Here is an 18,035-nt window from a genome sequence, read left to right as displayed (position 1 = left end):
TTCCCAGCATCAGAGTCTTTTCCAGTGAGTCAACTCGTCGCATGAGGTGGCCAAAGTACTGCAGTTTCAGCTTTAGCATCAGTCCTTCCAATGAACACCCAGGATCAATCTTCCTTAGAATGGACTGCTTGGATCTCCTTGCGGTACAAGGGACTCTCAAGAGTCTTCTCCAACAGCACAGTTCAAAAGCATCAATTCTTCAGCGATCAGCTTTCTTCACAGTCCAACTCTCACATCCATACATGACCACGGGAAAAACCATTGCCTTGACTAGACGGGCCTTGGTTGGCAAAGTAATGTCTCTGCTTTTTAATATATTGACGGCATATTCTTTACCAGCTGAGCCACAGGGGAAGCCCAGAATCAGAAGATGTGGAAACTTAAATAGTGAAATCTGGCTTCACTATCCATAAAGCCAACTTGGTTCCATCAGTCAGTGTTCAGTCAGGGAAACAAAAGCTTGATGAGTATTATGGAAATAGGGATTTATTTATACATATTACACCTTACACAAATATAAAATGAGTTTGGGAAGTGAAGTTCTGGAAGATGAAGGTGAATAATCAGAGGAAGGGTCAGTAACACGTATAGTTGAACCCCAGTGTTGTGGTGGAGAAGCTGGAGCCATCAGGGAAATTTGAGAAATTGGGTACATCCAAAGCAGACCACGGCAGAAGAGATCTCAGAAAGCTGTAATGATGTCACCTGGGGCTGTGCAGTCAATCATCCAGTGGTGAGTCTGGACACATTTCTAGCACGGGGGTAGGCAAGCCGGATTCAGAGTAGAAAGAGGACAAGCTGAGAGCTGCTGGACACCTCTGACCCTGAGCATTACCATGTCTAATGCTAATCTGAGAGCTGGACCACACTTTACTTCCTGCTAATCTGAGAGGTAGACCACGCTTTACTGCCACCAAGTCTCATGCAAAGTCCTCTCTGGGCCAACTCTAACCTGAAACAGTACAAAGAAGGAGATTCTAAGAAACATAGTGTTCTGATTAACCAAGTTGACACTAGCATAATCTAGCTAAAACTTGGGCAAACCACATAATACATTTATACCTCAGCTTTTTCGTCTTCAAGTGGGAATACTGTCCCCTCTTCTGTAGTTCTCACCATTTTGTTATGTGAATCCAATTAGAAAAAGTTTGTAAACATATTTTTGTATTGGGCAAGCTTAAGTGCAATACAACTATGAAAGATACGTTTTATTGTTTAATTCAATTTTTATCATACTCAAGACATTTATTATTTATTCAATAAAAAATTTAGTATATTCCTCTGTTAAAATTCAACTCTCCACCACCACTGTCCCCAAAATGTCTTTTACTGATTGGTAGTTATCTGTTTACTTCTTTGGATGCAGGACCTAGTTCAGATTCCCTCAAAGCATCTGAGATCTCTTTAGTCATCTTTTACTGAGAGCAGTCTATCACACACTCATCACTAGTATTTAAAAAAAAAAAAAAATCCTGGTCAGTTTTCCTCAGAAATGTCTCTTTATTAATTTATCTGATTATTTCTTTCTGATGAGATTCAAATTACATCTTTTAGACAAGAATGCTAGATAAATGATACTGTGTACTTCCCATTTTATCATATTCAAAGACACAAAAGGTCATTTTGTCCCATTACTGGTTGGGCTGAGTTTAATAACTTTGGGTTTTGTGGGATTTCTTGGCAACAGAATATGTAGTTATAAAGAAAATTCTTACAAGATATGTCACATAAAGCTGATTTGTGTTGGTTGAAGTGGTTGTGGGGACTTTTTCACTACAATATCCCTTTGGTCTTCCCCTTCTAGTGCCTTAGACATTAGTAGTACACTGTACTATATTAGTATACCTCGGAAAATAACAATTTACAACTGGAGATAAATTTTGCGTATGATTTTGTCAAGTGACTTTGCATGTTAATTTTTTCCTTTCTTGGCTGCAGTTTGTTCTCTGAAGTTTATTCCTTTGATCTTTTCATATTAACTCAATTAATAAATTCTTGATCACAGATAGTATAATGCAGGCTTAAAGATAGCTCTTCTTTAAGCCAATAGAAAGTTTGTATTCATGAAATCTGAATGATAATGTTTAACTATTTAATTTACATTTTAGATTATAATTGTAATCTTGCCATTATATTTATAAATATACTTTATATTTATAGTTTGGGAATATTCTTCTCATTTTATCATCCCCCTATTATTTGTTGGGGATGAATGATGCTTTCAGGGTAGAACTGTTATGGCTATGGTAAAGCCTTGCTCTGAAAGAGATTCCACATGGAGGACTTGAATAAGATGTTTAAACAAAATTACCCAAAAAAGCAACTTGAAAATAATTGGCCATTAAGCATCTTTTGGCACAAAGTTTATTTTGGTAAATATCTCTATTGGGAAGCAGTTTTATGTATTGGGTAAAATATTGCATTGGGAATCAAAAGACATGAACTCTAGACTTGGATCTGTAGTTACTTTTCTGAGTGACTTTGGACAAGTTACCTTACTTTCCCAATTTTCAGGTACTCAGAAGTAAAGTGAGGAGCAAAAGGAGTAAAAAGGAGGGATAAAAAGAATGAAGTCTTTCCAATTCCAAAATCCCTTTTTTCAGTCATTAAAGTGTTCCCAAACCATGTATGTATTTTAAGGAAAAAACAAATTAGTGTGGATTGAAAGAATTCTCTTGAGTCTCCCACGTAAATTTAAGTCCTGCATTTTTATAGGTATTTCAAAACTTTTTTCAATTTTTAGTGAAATGTTTTTAATTTCTCTGATTCTCTGGGCTGCATGTTCCTAGATAGAACCAGTAGTATATGTGTTGAAATACTAAGGGGAAATTTATTTCTTATAGCAGTTCTAGATTGATCAAGTATAAAATAAACACATAGGAAATCTCTTGGCAGATTCTAGCCTCTTAAATTTTTAACCTAGATATCAAACCTAAGGCTTTAAATAGTTTTATTTGTATTTTCAAATAATTTTTCCAACTTGGGAGTTGTATTACTTCTATTTAGACTATGATGTTTGTTGTGGTTATGCTTTCTAAAACAAAGAAGGAATTGTTTTATTTAACAAAATTTGTATTTTATAATCCTTAAACTGAGATGAAGTATTTCAAAAAGAAAAAGACATGATCTTAGAAAGTCACTCTGTGTCTTCTTCAGGCCTTATAAGGGTCAAGAAATCTCTTGACTTTAATGCAGATTAATGTCAGGCTCCAGAGTCTTAGATTTTTCCAAGACGACAAACACCTTAGTGCTGTTAGGTCTAAGAATTCCCATGATTCCTACTCCATAGTGAATAATGCTGTGGCTCAGACAACTTCTGTCCTGGAAATGTGTAGATTGGCAAAGATTGTTAGAACCAGCTAATGCTGCCTCCAGGATGTAATCTGTGGAAATGTCCTATGATCCCACTGCTGGGGGTCCTCCTAAATATTGGCCACCACTGAAATGATGAAGGTTCTATCTTCAATGAAGAAAATATTTGTTATTTTCTATTATGTGCTGCCCTAGGGTAAGATTTCCAGAGATATTTCAGTACAGTCATGTATGTATGTGTGTTCACACATGTCTATACTCATGTGCAGTAGGGCTAGGGTAGATAGCAGACAGACAAACAGGCCATTACAGTGCCATGAACATAGTGAATTCAGGGATAAAGACAAATATGGCATTAATAGGGGGACCTAACCAATTTTAGGGGACTGGGAAGGCCTCCAAGGGGTGACCTAAATCGACATTAAAATAGCAAAGTAGATTTAGCTGGAGAAATAAGACAAGTTGGAGATAGAAGAGTGAATAGCATATGTGAAAGCTTGTAAGTGAGATCCAGTATGTCTTGTTATGTGAACTGCAAGTAGTAAGGTATTGTATTTTATAGAGTATAAAAAGGTAATGATGCAGTACGATGCTAAGAGCAAAGAGGAGAGCCAGACAACTAGTAATATGTCAGAGTCTTAGGACTTAGCCCCCAAGTGCAGCCTGTCTTCATGATCTTTTCTCACATTCAATCAACTTTTTTTTTTTTCACTCAATGTTTTTATTACCATGTTCAATAAATATGAGCAACAGCAGTGTGCAAAACATGGTGGGTGAGGCAAATACACAAAACTTAATGTTTATCCTTCAAGAGCTCAACCTCTTTGCTGACTTGATTGTCTTAGCTCAGACTGTAGAGCTCTGTGTTTTAGGCTGGGTAATGAGCGCCTTCTGTGTGCTCTCCCTGTGCTCTGTGTATACCTTTATCAGAGTTCTTATCACAGCGGGTTGTAATGGACTATTCCCTCTTATTAGACTGCCATTTCTAGGAGGGCAGGGACCTCTCTACAATGCTTGGCATATGTCTGGAAAGGAAGCACTTCCTAATAAGTATATGAAAGACATATCAACAAAGATATCTTTTGTGAATTCAGCAAACACAGCTGATTACTATAGGCCATTATTGATCCAGATGCTAGAAATTCAGAGACCAAGTCAATATCCAGAGGTTTATGGTAAAGAATGGTAACATATGACAGTTTCCATGTAAGGTTTTTAATAAAGTAGTATTTTTTAATTTCTTGGATTGTTACTTTGATGAGATTCATTTCTTTGATCTATTCAACTGCAGACTTTTCTGTTTATTTTTTTTAACCTCCAAAAGTTATGCAAGAATTTCTATTTTGCATGATGCCAAGCAAATGAAATAAAATGTTAGTAAAATAAACGTAAGGCATATCTTATTCCCTCGGCCAATAAATTCTGGAAAAGGATGCTTTATTGCTGTCATAAATAAGTAGTTTGTGGGTTACAAGGACTAAGTACTCTGCCTACAATTTTAATAGCTGCCACTAGGTGAGTAAACTGATTTTTTGTTGTTTTTTTTTTTTTTAGAAATCACAGGTAAATAACTGTGAACTTATCTGAAAGTATGAGATTTAGTTATATTTTTTAGTAAAAAGCTTTTAACTGATGAAAATGACAATATAAAATATTGACTACCCTGTAACTACTACAGTGCTTTTCCTCTGTAGATGATTTATGTATTTATGAGAACCTTTACTCGTTTCAACTATAAGTAGTTATCCATGAAGCTTCCCTAATGGTTCAGTGGTAAATAATCCACCTGCTAGTGCAGGAGACGTGGGTTTGGTCCCTGGTGGGACGATCCCCTGGAGAAGGAAATAGCAACTTAACTCCAGTATCCTTTTTTTGGAATTGCCATGGACAGATGAGCCTGGAGGGGATACAATCCATGGGGTCTCAAAATAGTTGGACACAACTTAGCAACTAAACAAGTATATATGAACATTAAATGCTCAACTATAAATTCTGTGCTGATAGAATAATCATAACAATTAACTCTGCTGCTGCTGCTGCTGCTGCTAAGTCGCTTCAGTCATGTCCGACTCTGTGTTACCCCATAGACGGCAGCCCACCAGGCTCCCCCGTCCCTGGGATTCTCCAGGCAAGAACACTGGAGTGGGTTGCCATTTCCTTCTCCAATGCATGAAAGTGAAAAGTGAAGGTGAAGTCGTTCAGTCGTGTCCAACTCTTTGTGACCCCATGGACTGCAGCCTACCAGGCTCCTCCATCCATGGGATTTTCCAGGCAAGAGTACTGGAGTGGGTTGCCATTGCCTTCTCTATATTAATTGAACATTTGTGTGTGTTTAGTTTTTAAGTCATGTCCAACTATGCAACCCTATAGAATGAGCTCTCCAGGCTCCTCTGTCCATGGGATTTTCCAGGCAAGAATACTGGAGTGTTAGTGGAGTGGTTAGCCTTTCCCTTCTCCAGGGGATCTTCCCAGGCCAGGGATCGAACTCATGGCTTGTGCTGTGTCTCCTTCATTGCAGGCAGATTCTTTTACCACTGAGCCACAGGGGAAGCCCAAAGTGAAAGTGTTGGTGGCTCAGTTGTATCCGACTCTTTGCTGCCCCATGGACTATAGCCCACCAGGTTCCTCTGTCCGTGGAATTCTCCAGGCAAGAATACTGTAGTGGGTAGCCATTCCCTTCTCCAGGGGATGTTCCCAACCCAGGTCTCCTGCAGATTCTTTACTGTCTGAGCCAGCAGGATAGCCCTTTACTTGAGCATTTACTTCATGCCAAATACTTGCAGAATGCTTAGATATGTCTCTTTTGATACTAACACAAGTTCTTAAACTGTTCTGTTCATTCTCTATTGAAAGAATCAAAGAAAGAAAAAGAAAGTGAAGTCACTCAGTCATGTCTGACTCTTTGCAACCCCATGGACTGTAGTCTACCAGGCTCCTCCATCCATGGGATTCTCCAGGCAAGAATACAGGAGTGGGTTGCCATTTCCTTCTCCAGTGGATCTTCCCCACCCAGGGATCGGACCAAGGTTTCTCGCATTGTGGGCAGATGCTTTACCCTCTGAGCCACCAGGGAAGTCCTAAAGAATCAAAAGTGCTGTTTTATTACTTGCCCCAGAAACTCAATACCTGGAGAAAGAATAATTTTAGTCTTATTCATTTTTAGACTGCAAATGAAAAACACTCCATTCTCCTCACGTGTGCTTATAATCAATTCTAGAGAGAATTTTCCAGATCTGAAGATCAGAAGTCATTATATAAACAATTGGTGTCACAACATTGTTATAAAATACTTATTTTAATTAACCATGCCTTAAAAATAATGGATGTGTTAAAGAGCAAATGAATAGTTTGTACCTATTTATAATCTAATTTTTAAAATATACCTAGTATTCTTTCTTAGGAGAAGAATTACATTTGAATATGATATGCTTCTTTAATGTCTCCTAACCTAGAGCATATGCTGACAATTAGAGATATTAAGTCAATATTTTCTTGGCTTGTTAATAAACAATAATTATAATATACTTAGTGGTCCAATATTCATAATTATTTTGTTTTTTCTCTTAAGTGAATATGGAGTGAAGTCACTCATTTGTGTCCGAATCTTTGCGACCCCATGGACTGTAGCCTACCAGTGAATATGGTTTTGCTTTAATTTACATAACTTCACTGAAATTACTCTCTTAATAATTGTTACAATTCTTTTGAAATCAGAATCTGTATTCATTCATTTATCCAGTCAGCTGGTCACCCACCAAACATTTCCCATGTTGCTATTATTCCCTTGGTACTGGTACTACTCAGTTATTTGTAAAATGTGATGCATATAGTCAACTAAGATGTTTATCCAAAGTGTAGATTTCTGAATCTCACATCCAGAGCTTCTGATCCTGGGCTAGAACCTACATATCTCAAGCCTACCAAGTATACCCAGGTGATGCTGGCAAAATCAATACTTTAATGACACTGAAAGGAAACATCATCCCTGCTGGTCTTATGGAATTAATAGATGAAGAGATGGAAGAAAATATGGGTTAGTTGACTTAAAAGTTTCAGCTGCAGTATATTTATTTGGTTTATTTGTTTTGTACTGTTTCGGCTTTTGATCAAGGAATTATAGATCTTCTTAAAATTTTTGCTGGAGCTACACATCTTCTCCCCAGAATAAATGAACAAGCACAGATTTTGCTTGCATTTATGTATGATTCAGCTTCATAGTAAGAACCCTTGGAATTAAGCTAAGTTGGGCAATAAAGGGAGAAGGCAATGGCACCCCACTCCAGTACTCTTGCCTGGAAAATCCCATGGATGGAGGAGCCTGGTGGGCTGCAGTCCATGGGGTCGCTAAGAGTCGGACACGACTGAGCGACTTCACTTTCACTTTTCACTTTCACGCATTGGAGAAGGAAATGGCAGCCCACTCCGGTGTTCTTGCCTGGAGAATCCCAGGGATGGGGGAGCCTGTTGGGCTAATGTCTATGGGGTCGGACAGAGTCGGACACGACTGAAGCGACTTAGCAGCAGCAGCAGCAGCAACAGCAGGGCAATAAAGAAATGAGGTCAACTAGGCTGAGGTTGAGGATGGACGAGGTACATTGGAGATTGAAGGGGACCAGGAAAAGCTTCCTAGAGGAAATGTTTGGTTATTTGTGAAGAATAAGTGTCCACAAAGCTTGTATGGAGGATGGTGGCAGAAGGAGGAAAGTCTTGAGATTGTAGCCAGTAGGAGCAATGTGGGCCAAGACCCAGAGGTGTCAGAGAGCCTGCCTTAGTTAGACAAAAGCAAATATCTTATATGTTGAGGTTTGCTGTACTACCGAAAATGAAGGCCATATTACATGATAAAGAAATGGACTCTATATTACATTAATTGTGGAGAGAAATAAGTATACTGATGGTTTTGGTCAAAAGAGCAATCTACTTACACATGCTGAAGCCTTATTTGCAGAACTTATAGCAACACATTGTCCAAGTACAAGAGAACATATTTTCTCTTTGCAAAATTCCTCAGACAGTGTCTCTCAGTGGCTTTCAGCCTTCTACTCACCCTTTCCTTCTCCTCTGTATTCCATTAGGGAATGCTGGAAAGAAAGTTTCTTGCTGCTCTTTAGACAGAAATAAAAATGAGAACAAAACTACCTCCCTTGAACTTGTTTATAGTAAAAAAAAAAAAAAATGACCAGTTTCAATCATAAGTTTTACAATGTCCTGGCTTAATTTTTGTTAAAAAAGCAAACCCATAAACTCTCAGAAATGGCTGTTGGACTGGTCTGCTAGGCACCAGAAGAGGTCTGGTCAGTGAGCCACTCACTCAGAACTAACTCAGTCAGCCACACATGATGCCAAATTGAAATAAGTTTAAGGGACTGTTTATGTTCTTTACAGGGGTCTCAGTGCCATGTAATTCACTAGGCACTCATATTTTTATGTATCCTTAGAAAAGGGAGGAATACTGGAAGAACATTATTTTTCTTTAGAACTAAAAACAGAGAATCACTACAGTATAGATTTCTGAACTTTGAGAAATGTGATTTCATTGTTACAGCTTTCAGGAAAATACATTTTTGTACATGTACAGAATAGAATGTACTCTGTCAGCACTGTGCAAAAGCACTCAGAAATAACAGAGTGTGAGTTTACCATTTTGTTTTTAATGGAGAAAGAATTTATCATGAATTTTCAACAAATGCAATCATCTAACTGAGAAAAACTGATCAACTCATTTTTATCAAAGTTCTACATTAGATTAACATTTGTAAGTCAAGAATTCTCCAAGCGAGGCTTCAACAATACATGAACCAAGAACTTCCAAATGTTCAAGATGGATTTAGAAAAGGCAGAGGAATTGCCAATATCCGTTGCATTATAGAAAAAGCAAGAGAATTCCAGAAGAACATCTAATTCTACTTCACTGACTATGCTAAAGCCTTTTATCTTTGTATCACAACAAACTGTGGGAAATTCTTAAAATGATGGGAATGCCAGACCACCTTACCTGCTTCCTGAGAAATCTGTATGCAGGTCAAGAAGCAACAGTTAGAACCAAACATGGAGCAATGGACTGGTTCCAAATTGGGAAAGGAGTATGACAAGGCTGTATATTGTCACCCTGCTTATTTAACTTATATGCAGAGTACATCATGAGAAATGTGGGGCTGGATGGAGCACAAGCTGGAATCAAGATTGCTGGGAGAAATAGCAATAACCTCAGATATGCAGATGACACCACCTTTATGGCAGAAAGTGAAGAAGAACTAAAGAGCCTCTTGATGAAAATGAAAGAGGGGAGTGAAAAAGTTGACTTAAAACCCAACATTCAGAAAACTGGCATCTGGTCCCATCACTTCATGGCAAATAGATGGGCAAACAGTGGAAACAGTGACAGACTTTATCTTCTTGGGCTCCAAAATCACTGCAGATGGCAACTGCAGCCATGAAATTAAAAGATGCTTGCTCCTTGGAAGAAAAGTTATGACCAACCTAGACAGCATATTAAAAGGCAGAGACATTACTTTGCTAACAAAGGCCAATCTAGCCAAAGGTATGGTTTTTCCAGTAGCCATGTATGGATATGAGAGTTGGATCATAAAGAAAGCTGAGGGCCAAAGAATTGATGCTTTTGAACTGCGGTGTCTGAGAAGACTCTTGAGAGTCCCTTGGACTGCAAGGAGGTCCAACCAGTCCATCCTAAAGGAGATCAGTCCTGGGTGTTCATTGAAAGGACTGATGTTGAAGCTGAAACTCCAATACTTTGGCCACCTGATGCGAAGAACTGACTCATTGGAAATGACCCTGATGCTGGAAAGATAGAAGACAGGAGGAGAAGGGGACGACAGAGAATGAGATGGTTGGATGGCATCACCAACTCGATAGACATGAGTTTGAGCAAGCTCTGGATTTGGTGATGGACAGGGAAGCCTGGCTTGCTGCAATCCATGTGGTCGCAAAGAGTCGGATATGACTGAACAACTGAACAGAATGAAGTCAAGAAAGGGACATTAAAAATATATGTTGTGAAAACTTAGATGAAAAATGAGTATATGGTTTAAATATGTATAATGAAAACTAATACTGTATTAAACAATCATAATAGAATCAGGGAATAAATGAAACTGGTTTCTCTGAAGTTTCTCATTATTTGGGGCTAAAGTTTCCTGTAATTCTGGAAATGTTTCTTTCTTAATCACAGCACAGATTCCCATGACCCTTGCTATCTCTGGCATTTTTCACACTTGCACATCTTCTACTGAACATGTTAAAGATATGTATCAAATTACATATCTGCATCAGGACATCTGAGGCTTAAGAAGCAAATAAGAGAAGATACTCCTTCTTAAATGATGGTTAGAGTAATACACTAATGCCATTACAATATACCATGGGGTTGCAAATAGTCGGACACGACTGAGCGACTGAACTGAACTGAGCTAATGCACTACACAAATTCTGGTGATTTACCAATGATACAGTTCCATTTGCGAACAGATAATGCCAATTTAAAAAGACAGTGTCGTGAAGGAAGATTTCAGAAAGTAGAATTAAAGTATAGGTTGGAATGGGTGATATTTTCAGGGATTTTTCCATGTACCAATTATAAGTAAAGAAAGGAAAATGTATATACTGGAGTCAGCCAGTAAAGCACACTTGCAAGAAGAACATAGGATTCTCAAGAGTATAATTTTAATTTATTAAAGAATAAACATTTGAATTCAGTTCAGTTCAGTCACTCAGACGTGTCTGACTCTTTGCGACACCACGAACCGCAGCACGCCAGGCCTCCCCTGTCCATCATCAGCTCCCAGAGTTCACCCAAACTCATGTCATTGAATCAGTGATACCATCCAATCATCTCATCCGCTGTTGTCCCCTTCTCCTCCTGCCTCAATCTTTCCCAGCATCAGGGTCTTTTCAAATGATTCAGCTCTTCGTATCAGGTGGCCAAAGTATTGGAGTTTCAGCTTCAACATCAGTCCTTTCAATGAACACCCAGGACTGATCTCCTTTACGATAGAGTGGCTGGATTTCCTTGCAGTCCAAGGAACTCTCAAGAGTCTTCTCCAACACCACAGTTCAAAAGCGTCAATTCTTTGGCACTTAGCTTTCTTTATAGTCCAACTCTCACATCCATACATGACTAATGGAAAAACCATAGCCTTGTCTGGACAGACCTTTGAATTAAAGGATTATTATTCAGGCCTCTGGGTTCAAAAATAATGTAGACCTTGACTTAGGTGGTCATCAAAGCTACTCTGGTTTCTTGTTCTTTGTGCTTAATATTCTGCTTGCTCTATATAAAAATGAGAAAAACTTTCAAAGGAAATGGGGCCATTAATTTGAGAAAACTGGCCTTTTCTCATCTTTTATTTCTCCAGCGTATTGCCTACATATGTATCTTATTTAGCCGCATGTCTGTCTCACTATTTTTGTCACTTTCAGTATGCTTATACATATGTATCAATGTCATATACATTTTGCTTGTTTAATTTAGACTTTTTTTGTTTAGCTAATGTTTACTGTGCTTCTCTGTTTATTGGTTAGGGAAGTTTGATTTCTTTGTTTAATTTTTTACTAATATTGATAAGTACCCTACATGCAACAATCTTTTCAAGACTTTTATATATACTGAGTTATATATATTGAACTCAGTTTCTCAGTTGCATCCAACTCTTCATAACCCCGTGGACTATAGCCTGCCAGGCTTCTCTGTCCATGGAATTTTTCAGGCAAGAATACCGGAGTGGGTTGCCATTTCCTTCTCCAGAGGATCTTCCCAACCCAGGGATCAAACCTGCATCTCTTGAATCTCCTGTATTGGCAAGCAGATTCTTTTCCACTTCGCCACTGGGAAAGCCCCTTTATATGTATTACTTCATTTATTTGTCACAGCAGTATTAGAAGGACACTACTATTATCAGATTCATTTTATAGAGGAGGCAACCGAGGATCAGAAAGGATAAGAGCTACAGTGCATACCCAGACAGTCAAGCTCCCAACTGTGTTCTGTTATCTCTTGGGGTCTGTAGACACTCATATGCAAATGTACATAATGCAGTCCTACTCCTCAGAAGCTAATGTTTTATATGTTTATTTTTTGTGGCAGTGGGGAGATGAAAGAAGGAAAAATTTTAGTTAATGACTTTATTGTCAATTATTTTCTTCATTCATCCTTACTCTGTACCAAACCACCTATATCTTGTTGATCTTTATATCTTTAAGTATCTCTCAATCTCTATCTTGTCCTTAATTTTTAATTTGCCAACCATATGTTATTAGATCTTTTAATTTTCCTCCCCACGTTCTCTTTTCTTTTGAAACTTCATATGAATTATTCCTTCTACTTACACATTCATAACTATAAACATAGATCATTGTCATGCAACTCTCTGTCATAGGCATATGTTCACTCTTTTTTTCATAGGTGCACCAACTTTACTTCATATATTTTCCTATCTTCTCACATATTCATTTATAGGCTATTGCAAATAAGTACCTAATCCATTCAGCTATGGACAGTAGAGTAACAGAATATGTCTCTAGCATAGGAAAAATAGTGTTGCATGTAAGGACACATTTAATACTGCCTGCTCCAACAGAGATTGCAGTCCTAAGATTCAGTGTTGGAAAGACCTCTATCTTCTAACAAAGAAGATGAAGCTTTTGAAACACATCTTTAAAATGAATATCTATGTTCCAGAGGGATGCAACAGAATGGAATTCATGTGTAGCTATAGATCCCTTGGTCAAATTTGATGTTCTCGTTTCTCGTATTTGTTTTAATAGTTTATTCCATGAGATGTTTCTTCAAATTTCTGGTGGCAGCCACAAACCAATTCCATCCTTATTAAAACATTGTCCCAATAATGAGCAGACCATTAGATTGTTAATATTGGACAAATTTCAAATCAGGGGAAAAAAAGCCCATGGCATTTGAATTGTAAAACATAATTGTATTAGTGGAGTTAAAATATTACTACATATAAACATTCTCTTGTGATAAGTAAATATTAACAGTTTGAATTCTTAATTCATATTGACTCAATAAATATTTGTTAATACCTATCATGTAAATCATATATGGAGTTTACAAAGATGGCTAAGACAGGAAGACTTCTCATCAAATGCTTAACAGTCTGATGAGGAAGAAAAGACTCATATATAAAGAGAAATCCTACAATAGGCAAAATGAGATATGCCACAGGAGAAGCAACTTATCTGTGCAACGGCAATTTATAGGAGAAAGAAGAGAAAAGGCTTCCCGCAAAATACTTTGTCTTGAAAGATGGTTGATTTTAGACTTGGGAGCAAAGAATCAGTTTGGTAAAGTTCTGGTCATTTATAAGCCCAAGATGTGCTTGCACAATCCTGCACGATCTCTTTATTTAAAGAGAATAAAATGTTTATCTTGATGATGCTACTTTGAAAAGAGAAAACATTGTTTAACTAGAGATAAGTTTACTGTATTAGGAATGGCTAATATAGAGCTCAAGTCTTCTTTGTGCTAAGATAAAATTTATATTCTTGTCTTTATCTCAAGACTTCCAGCCTTAGTAATTTCCACTGTAGAACTCTATACTTAACAAAAAGACCATTTTATGAAAACAAAACAAGTAATTTTCAGCTTCAAATACAAATAGAAATGAAAAAAGGAATAAAAATCTATCTTAAGTGCTTAGATAAGTGCTTAAGTTCTTTGCCTGCCTTTTCACTTGACATTCCCAACACATTCAAAGGACTGATGAGTCCCCTTTATATCTTACCTTTTTTGATCTTAAATTACTTCACTTTAATTATGCTATGAATTTCACACCCCTTTAACTGAAAATATCCTACTCATCCCTCCCGCAAAGTCCACGTCCTCCATAGCTTCCAAAGCTAATTTATTCCACTAAACTTTTTGAACACTTTAGCATCTTTTGATTTTTTTCCCTTACCTTCTTTTATACAATACTAATCATTGTATATCTCTCTATGACCTCTTCATGACACCAAATAAATGCCTAATCTTGCTAGAAGTCTACACTAAGGCAAACACTGGTTTCTCTCTATATAGATTGACAAGAGAAATATTATCTTTACTTTCAGCAAAAGACGTTACCTATATCATTTAAACTCAGTGCTAAAAGACATGTTCTGGTATCACTCTTTGCTGGTGCCCAGCCCTTTCAGTAGGGTGGGGGCAGGGCAGGGAGGGTGGTTAAAGCAGAGACAGCCCTGGAGCAGCAACCAGAAGACATAACAGAGTTGGGAAACTCTGTCAAATTGAGTCATTGCTACCAGGCTCTGAAAGAGAACCGTGGGGGTTATTTTGCATTTTCTTCAAGTGATTATGAAAAAGACAAACTAGTTCCATATGGTGGCAGGGAGAGAACTCAGAGCCAAAATAAAAATCTGCTCAGCTTGTCAGTACATAAGACCTTAAAGTTCAGATATCTAAGAGTCTGTCTACTGTTTAAAGGAGCTGAGGCCAAACTTCAATTTGTCATACATACAACTCCCACTGCCTTGGATAATGAAAGAGACCCTCCCCTCGCCCCACCCCCAGTACAGTGAAGATGTAAAAGCGTGAGAGGTGTAACAGTCCCTTAAGTTGACAAAATTAGTGAGAAACTGGATGCATGGTATTGGGCTGCTTATTTTAAAGAAAAGAAAATTATAGAATCACTTATATGATACTGCTGTATATTTTGAAACCTACTTCTCCATAATAGAGCACACTATTGTCCTACATTCATTAGGAAATATGATTCAGTCTTTCTAGTTATTGAAACTTCTGTAAGTGAAAGAAAAAGTATATCTCCATCAAGAATGACTAGAAAATCATGACTAATTTCAGTATGAATGTTTCATTTTCCTTTCAGATGCTAATTGAAAAAATAAAAATACTGACATTCTTTACAGTCACTGACCAATTGGTACCAATATTTTTTCCCCTTAATTAGGGCAGATGGGTTTAAAAGGATAAATGCCATGATTTTATATTGTGGCTGCCTTTGTGGTCACAACTAATGGTGTTCTCTGGGGGTTTTGTGCTATTGTTATTTTTTGTTGGTGGTTGTTGTTTTAGCATCCTTCATATTTCAGTTCCTAAGCCAGATTCTTTGCTCTGAAATAACATTTGCTTTTTATCTCATAACACATCATCCTTCATGTAAACTACATCCACACTGGCTGAACACAAGAAATAAATGTCCAAGATTCTCACAGTGTTATTTTGGGGGAAGCATTCTCTCCAGTGACTAACACTTTAAGTCCTTTTCAGCAGAGTCAGACGCAAGGCTGACTTTGGCCCTTCTGTATATTGACTTTTCTTTTGTAAAGTGACATTCCATTAGCAGAATAGAGAAAGTCATGGATAGTTAATTATACATAAAGCTTTTAGAAATTAACCAGAACCTCTAATAAAGAGAACCACATAAATATTCTGTTTGAGGCTCAATTCAAATAAGTTTTCTTATCTAACTAGAAAAAATACTTGGCATTAGCGAATGGCCAGCACTTAGTCTGGCCCTATCAAATGACCAACTATGATTGTTAGCTTTGGGTTAATAATTGCTATTCTGTGCTAGCTAAATAGCTGCTAAGAGCGAATGAGCCCCTTAACTGTGAAGAGACCTATCCTTGATTATGCTGTTACTCCCAGAATCCTTGTGGGATTCTGCAGAAGCACACTTGTCCTCATTTGTAAATATCTTAAAAGAGTGTTGAAAAAATTATATTTAAGAAATACCATCTCTATTTCCCAGTGCAAAAGAACAACTCTTGCTTAGAAGCATATAAGCAGCCCCCTGCAACATGTTAAGGGTATAAACATAGAGGGGATGAATACTCCTGTATATAAATTACAAATTCTGCTCAGACTTGTATGGTGAAAAATCCACTGTTCCTAAAAGTATTGGTCTTTTCTATTATGTTTTGCTGAGATATAATTGGCACATAACATTGTATTAGTGTCAGGTGTAAGCAAAATGATTTAATATATGCCTATATGTATATATTGCAAAATAATCACCACAATAAGCTTAGTTAAAACCCATCGCCATACACAGTTAAATTTTGTTTGCTTGAGATGAAAACTTTTAAGATGTATTCTCCTAGGAACTTGCTAGTATACAATACAGTATTATTAACTATAATCACCATACCATACATTGCATCCCCAAGATTTTATTTTGTAACTGGAAGTTCCTACTTTTTGACTGTCTACCCCTATTTTGCCAACCCCTCACTTCTGCTTTTAAATCATCTGAGAATATGAGAACAAAAACAGAATTGGAAAGATCAAGAGAAGTGTACATGTGTGTGTATTTTAAAATTATTCAGTTGGTTGACAAGGAAGTGGGATTTTGAGTACCCGGCTATATAAGGTGCAGAAGCAGTCTTTCTGAAACTATGGGCCAGGCATATTTTAGTTATTAGAGCTATTTTTATTTGGATTTGATTTTACTTGCTACCTTCAGCCTACTGAAAATTAATTATTCAAATCATTAGTTCACATACATGATTTCTTTATTCAGTAAATATTGAGCTTTCCTTCAGTATCAGACACTGCTTATTCTAGATTCAATTGTATAAGACACAGCAGACACATCTTATGCCTCAAGGAGCTTACAATTTATTATGAGAGAAGACGAGTTAAGAAAAAGCAACTAAAATATAGCACAGTTAAGTTTCATCATAAAGGTATCCATCTGATGTTCTTTGAGATTATACTTGAAATAAATCTTCAAAGACAAGTAGGGGTTCAGCAGCTAGAAACTTTAGTCCTTCCAGGAAGGGAGGACAGAGAAATGAGAATATGATGTTTTGAGGGAGCAAGTGTTGGTAAGCCTGGAGCATTATGTACGTGTGCATGAAGTAAAAGATGGGAGGCATGGGATTGGTGTGGGAGAAAGTAGAGGAGGGCTAGATCTTCAAAGTCCTTATAAACCACAATAAGAAACTTGGATTATACCTTTCATGTGTTGGGAGAACAACTGAGGGATTTTAACCAGAGCAGAGGAATTACAATGAGAGGCATGTTTTGCATGAGCCACGTGGAGAATGATTTTAAGGAGAAGCGGAAGGATCAGGGCTCAAGACATTGAGACCAGTTGTAAGATTTTTATCAGTAATACAAAGAAGAGCTAACACGACTGTAAGACTGACCTTCAAGTCTTGATTAAGTGGATCTAGAAAAATGTCTCCTTTTACCCACAGATCCTAACATCCATTGTTGAGGAGCTCCATGCTGGTTCAGGTCATAACAAAACAACATGTAGATATTTATTCTACAATTTATTCTAACCCTAACATATATACTTGCATGTTTAGAGGTATATAAAGACACTGTTAAACTTGTGACAATTGATGATACACTCATAGGATAGCTTCCAAATGATGTTGAAGAAGCATATGTGGTGGTATGGAAACATAGTCATAAAATCATATATGAAAAACATGTTGTTAAAAAACATTATTTTATTTTCATTTGTGTTTATATGAGAAGAAACATAAAAGGGTACAAAACTGACATAAGCGATTACTTCTGGAGTGTAGTTGAGATGAGCCTGTGGGCAGAAACTTCACTCCCATTGTCCAAAATTGTTTATAGAATATAATTAGGTATTGCATGTATGCATGCATGCTCATTCACTTCAGTCCTGTCCAGCATTTTGCAACTCTATGGCCTGTAACCCACCAGGCATCTCTGAGAATGGGATTCTCCAGGCAAGAATACTTGAATG

The 18,035-nt window shown here is 37.3% G+C and overlaps 1 protein-coding gene across 2 annotated transcripts in view; it reads left to right on the top strand.

Annotated features, from left to right (window-relative positions):
* Positions 1 to 18,035, top strand: part of ANGPT1 (angiopoietin 1) — a 310,595-nt gene that overhangs the window by 271,826 nt on the left and 20,734 nt on the right. The window lies entirely within an intron of this gene.

The sequence above is a fragment of the Moschus berezovskii genome, chromosome 16, assembly GCF_049115385.1.
Source record: "Moschus berezovskii isolate FMDL1 chromosome 16, NW_MosBer_1.0, whole genome shotgun sequence".
Taxonomy (NCBI): domain Eukaryota; kingdom Metazoa; phylum Chordata; class Mammalia; order Artiodactyla; family Moschidae; genus Moschus; species Moschus berezovskii.
The sequence above is the reverse complement of the archived record's forward strand: the minus strand, read 5'-3'. Positions and strand labels throughout refer to the sequence as shown.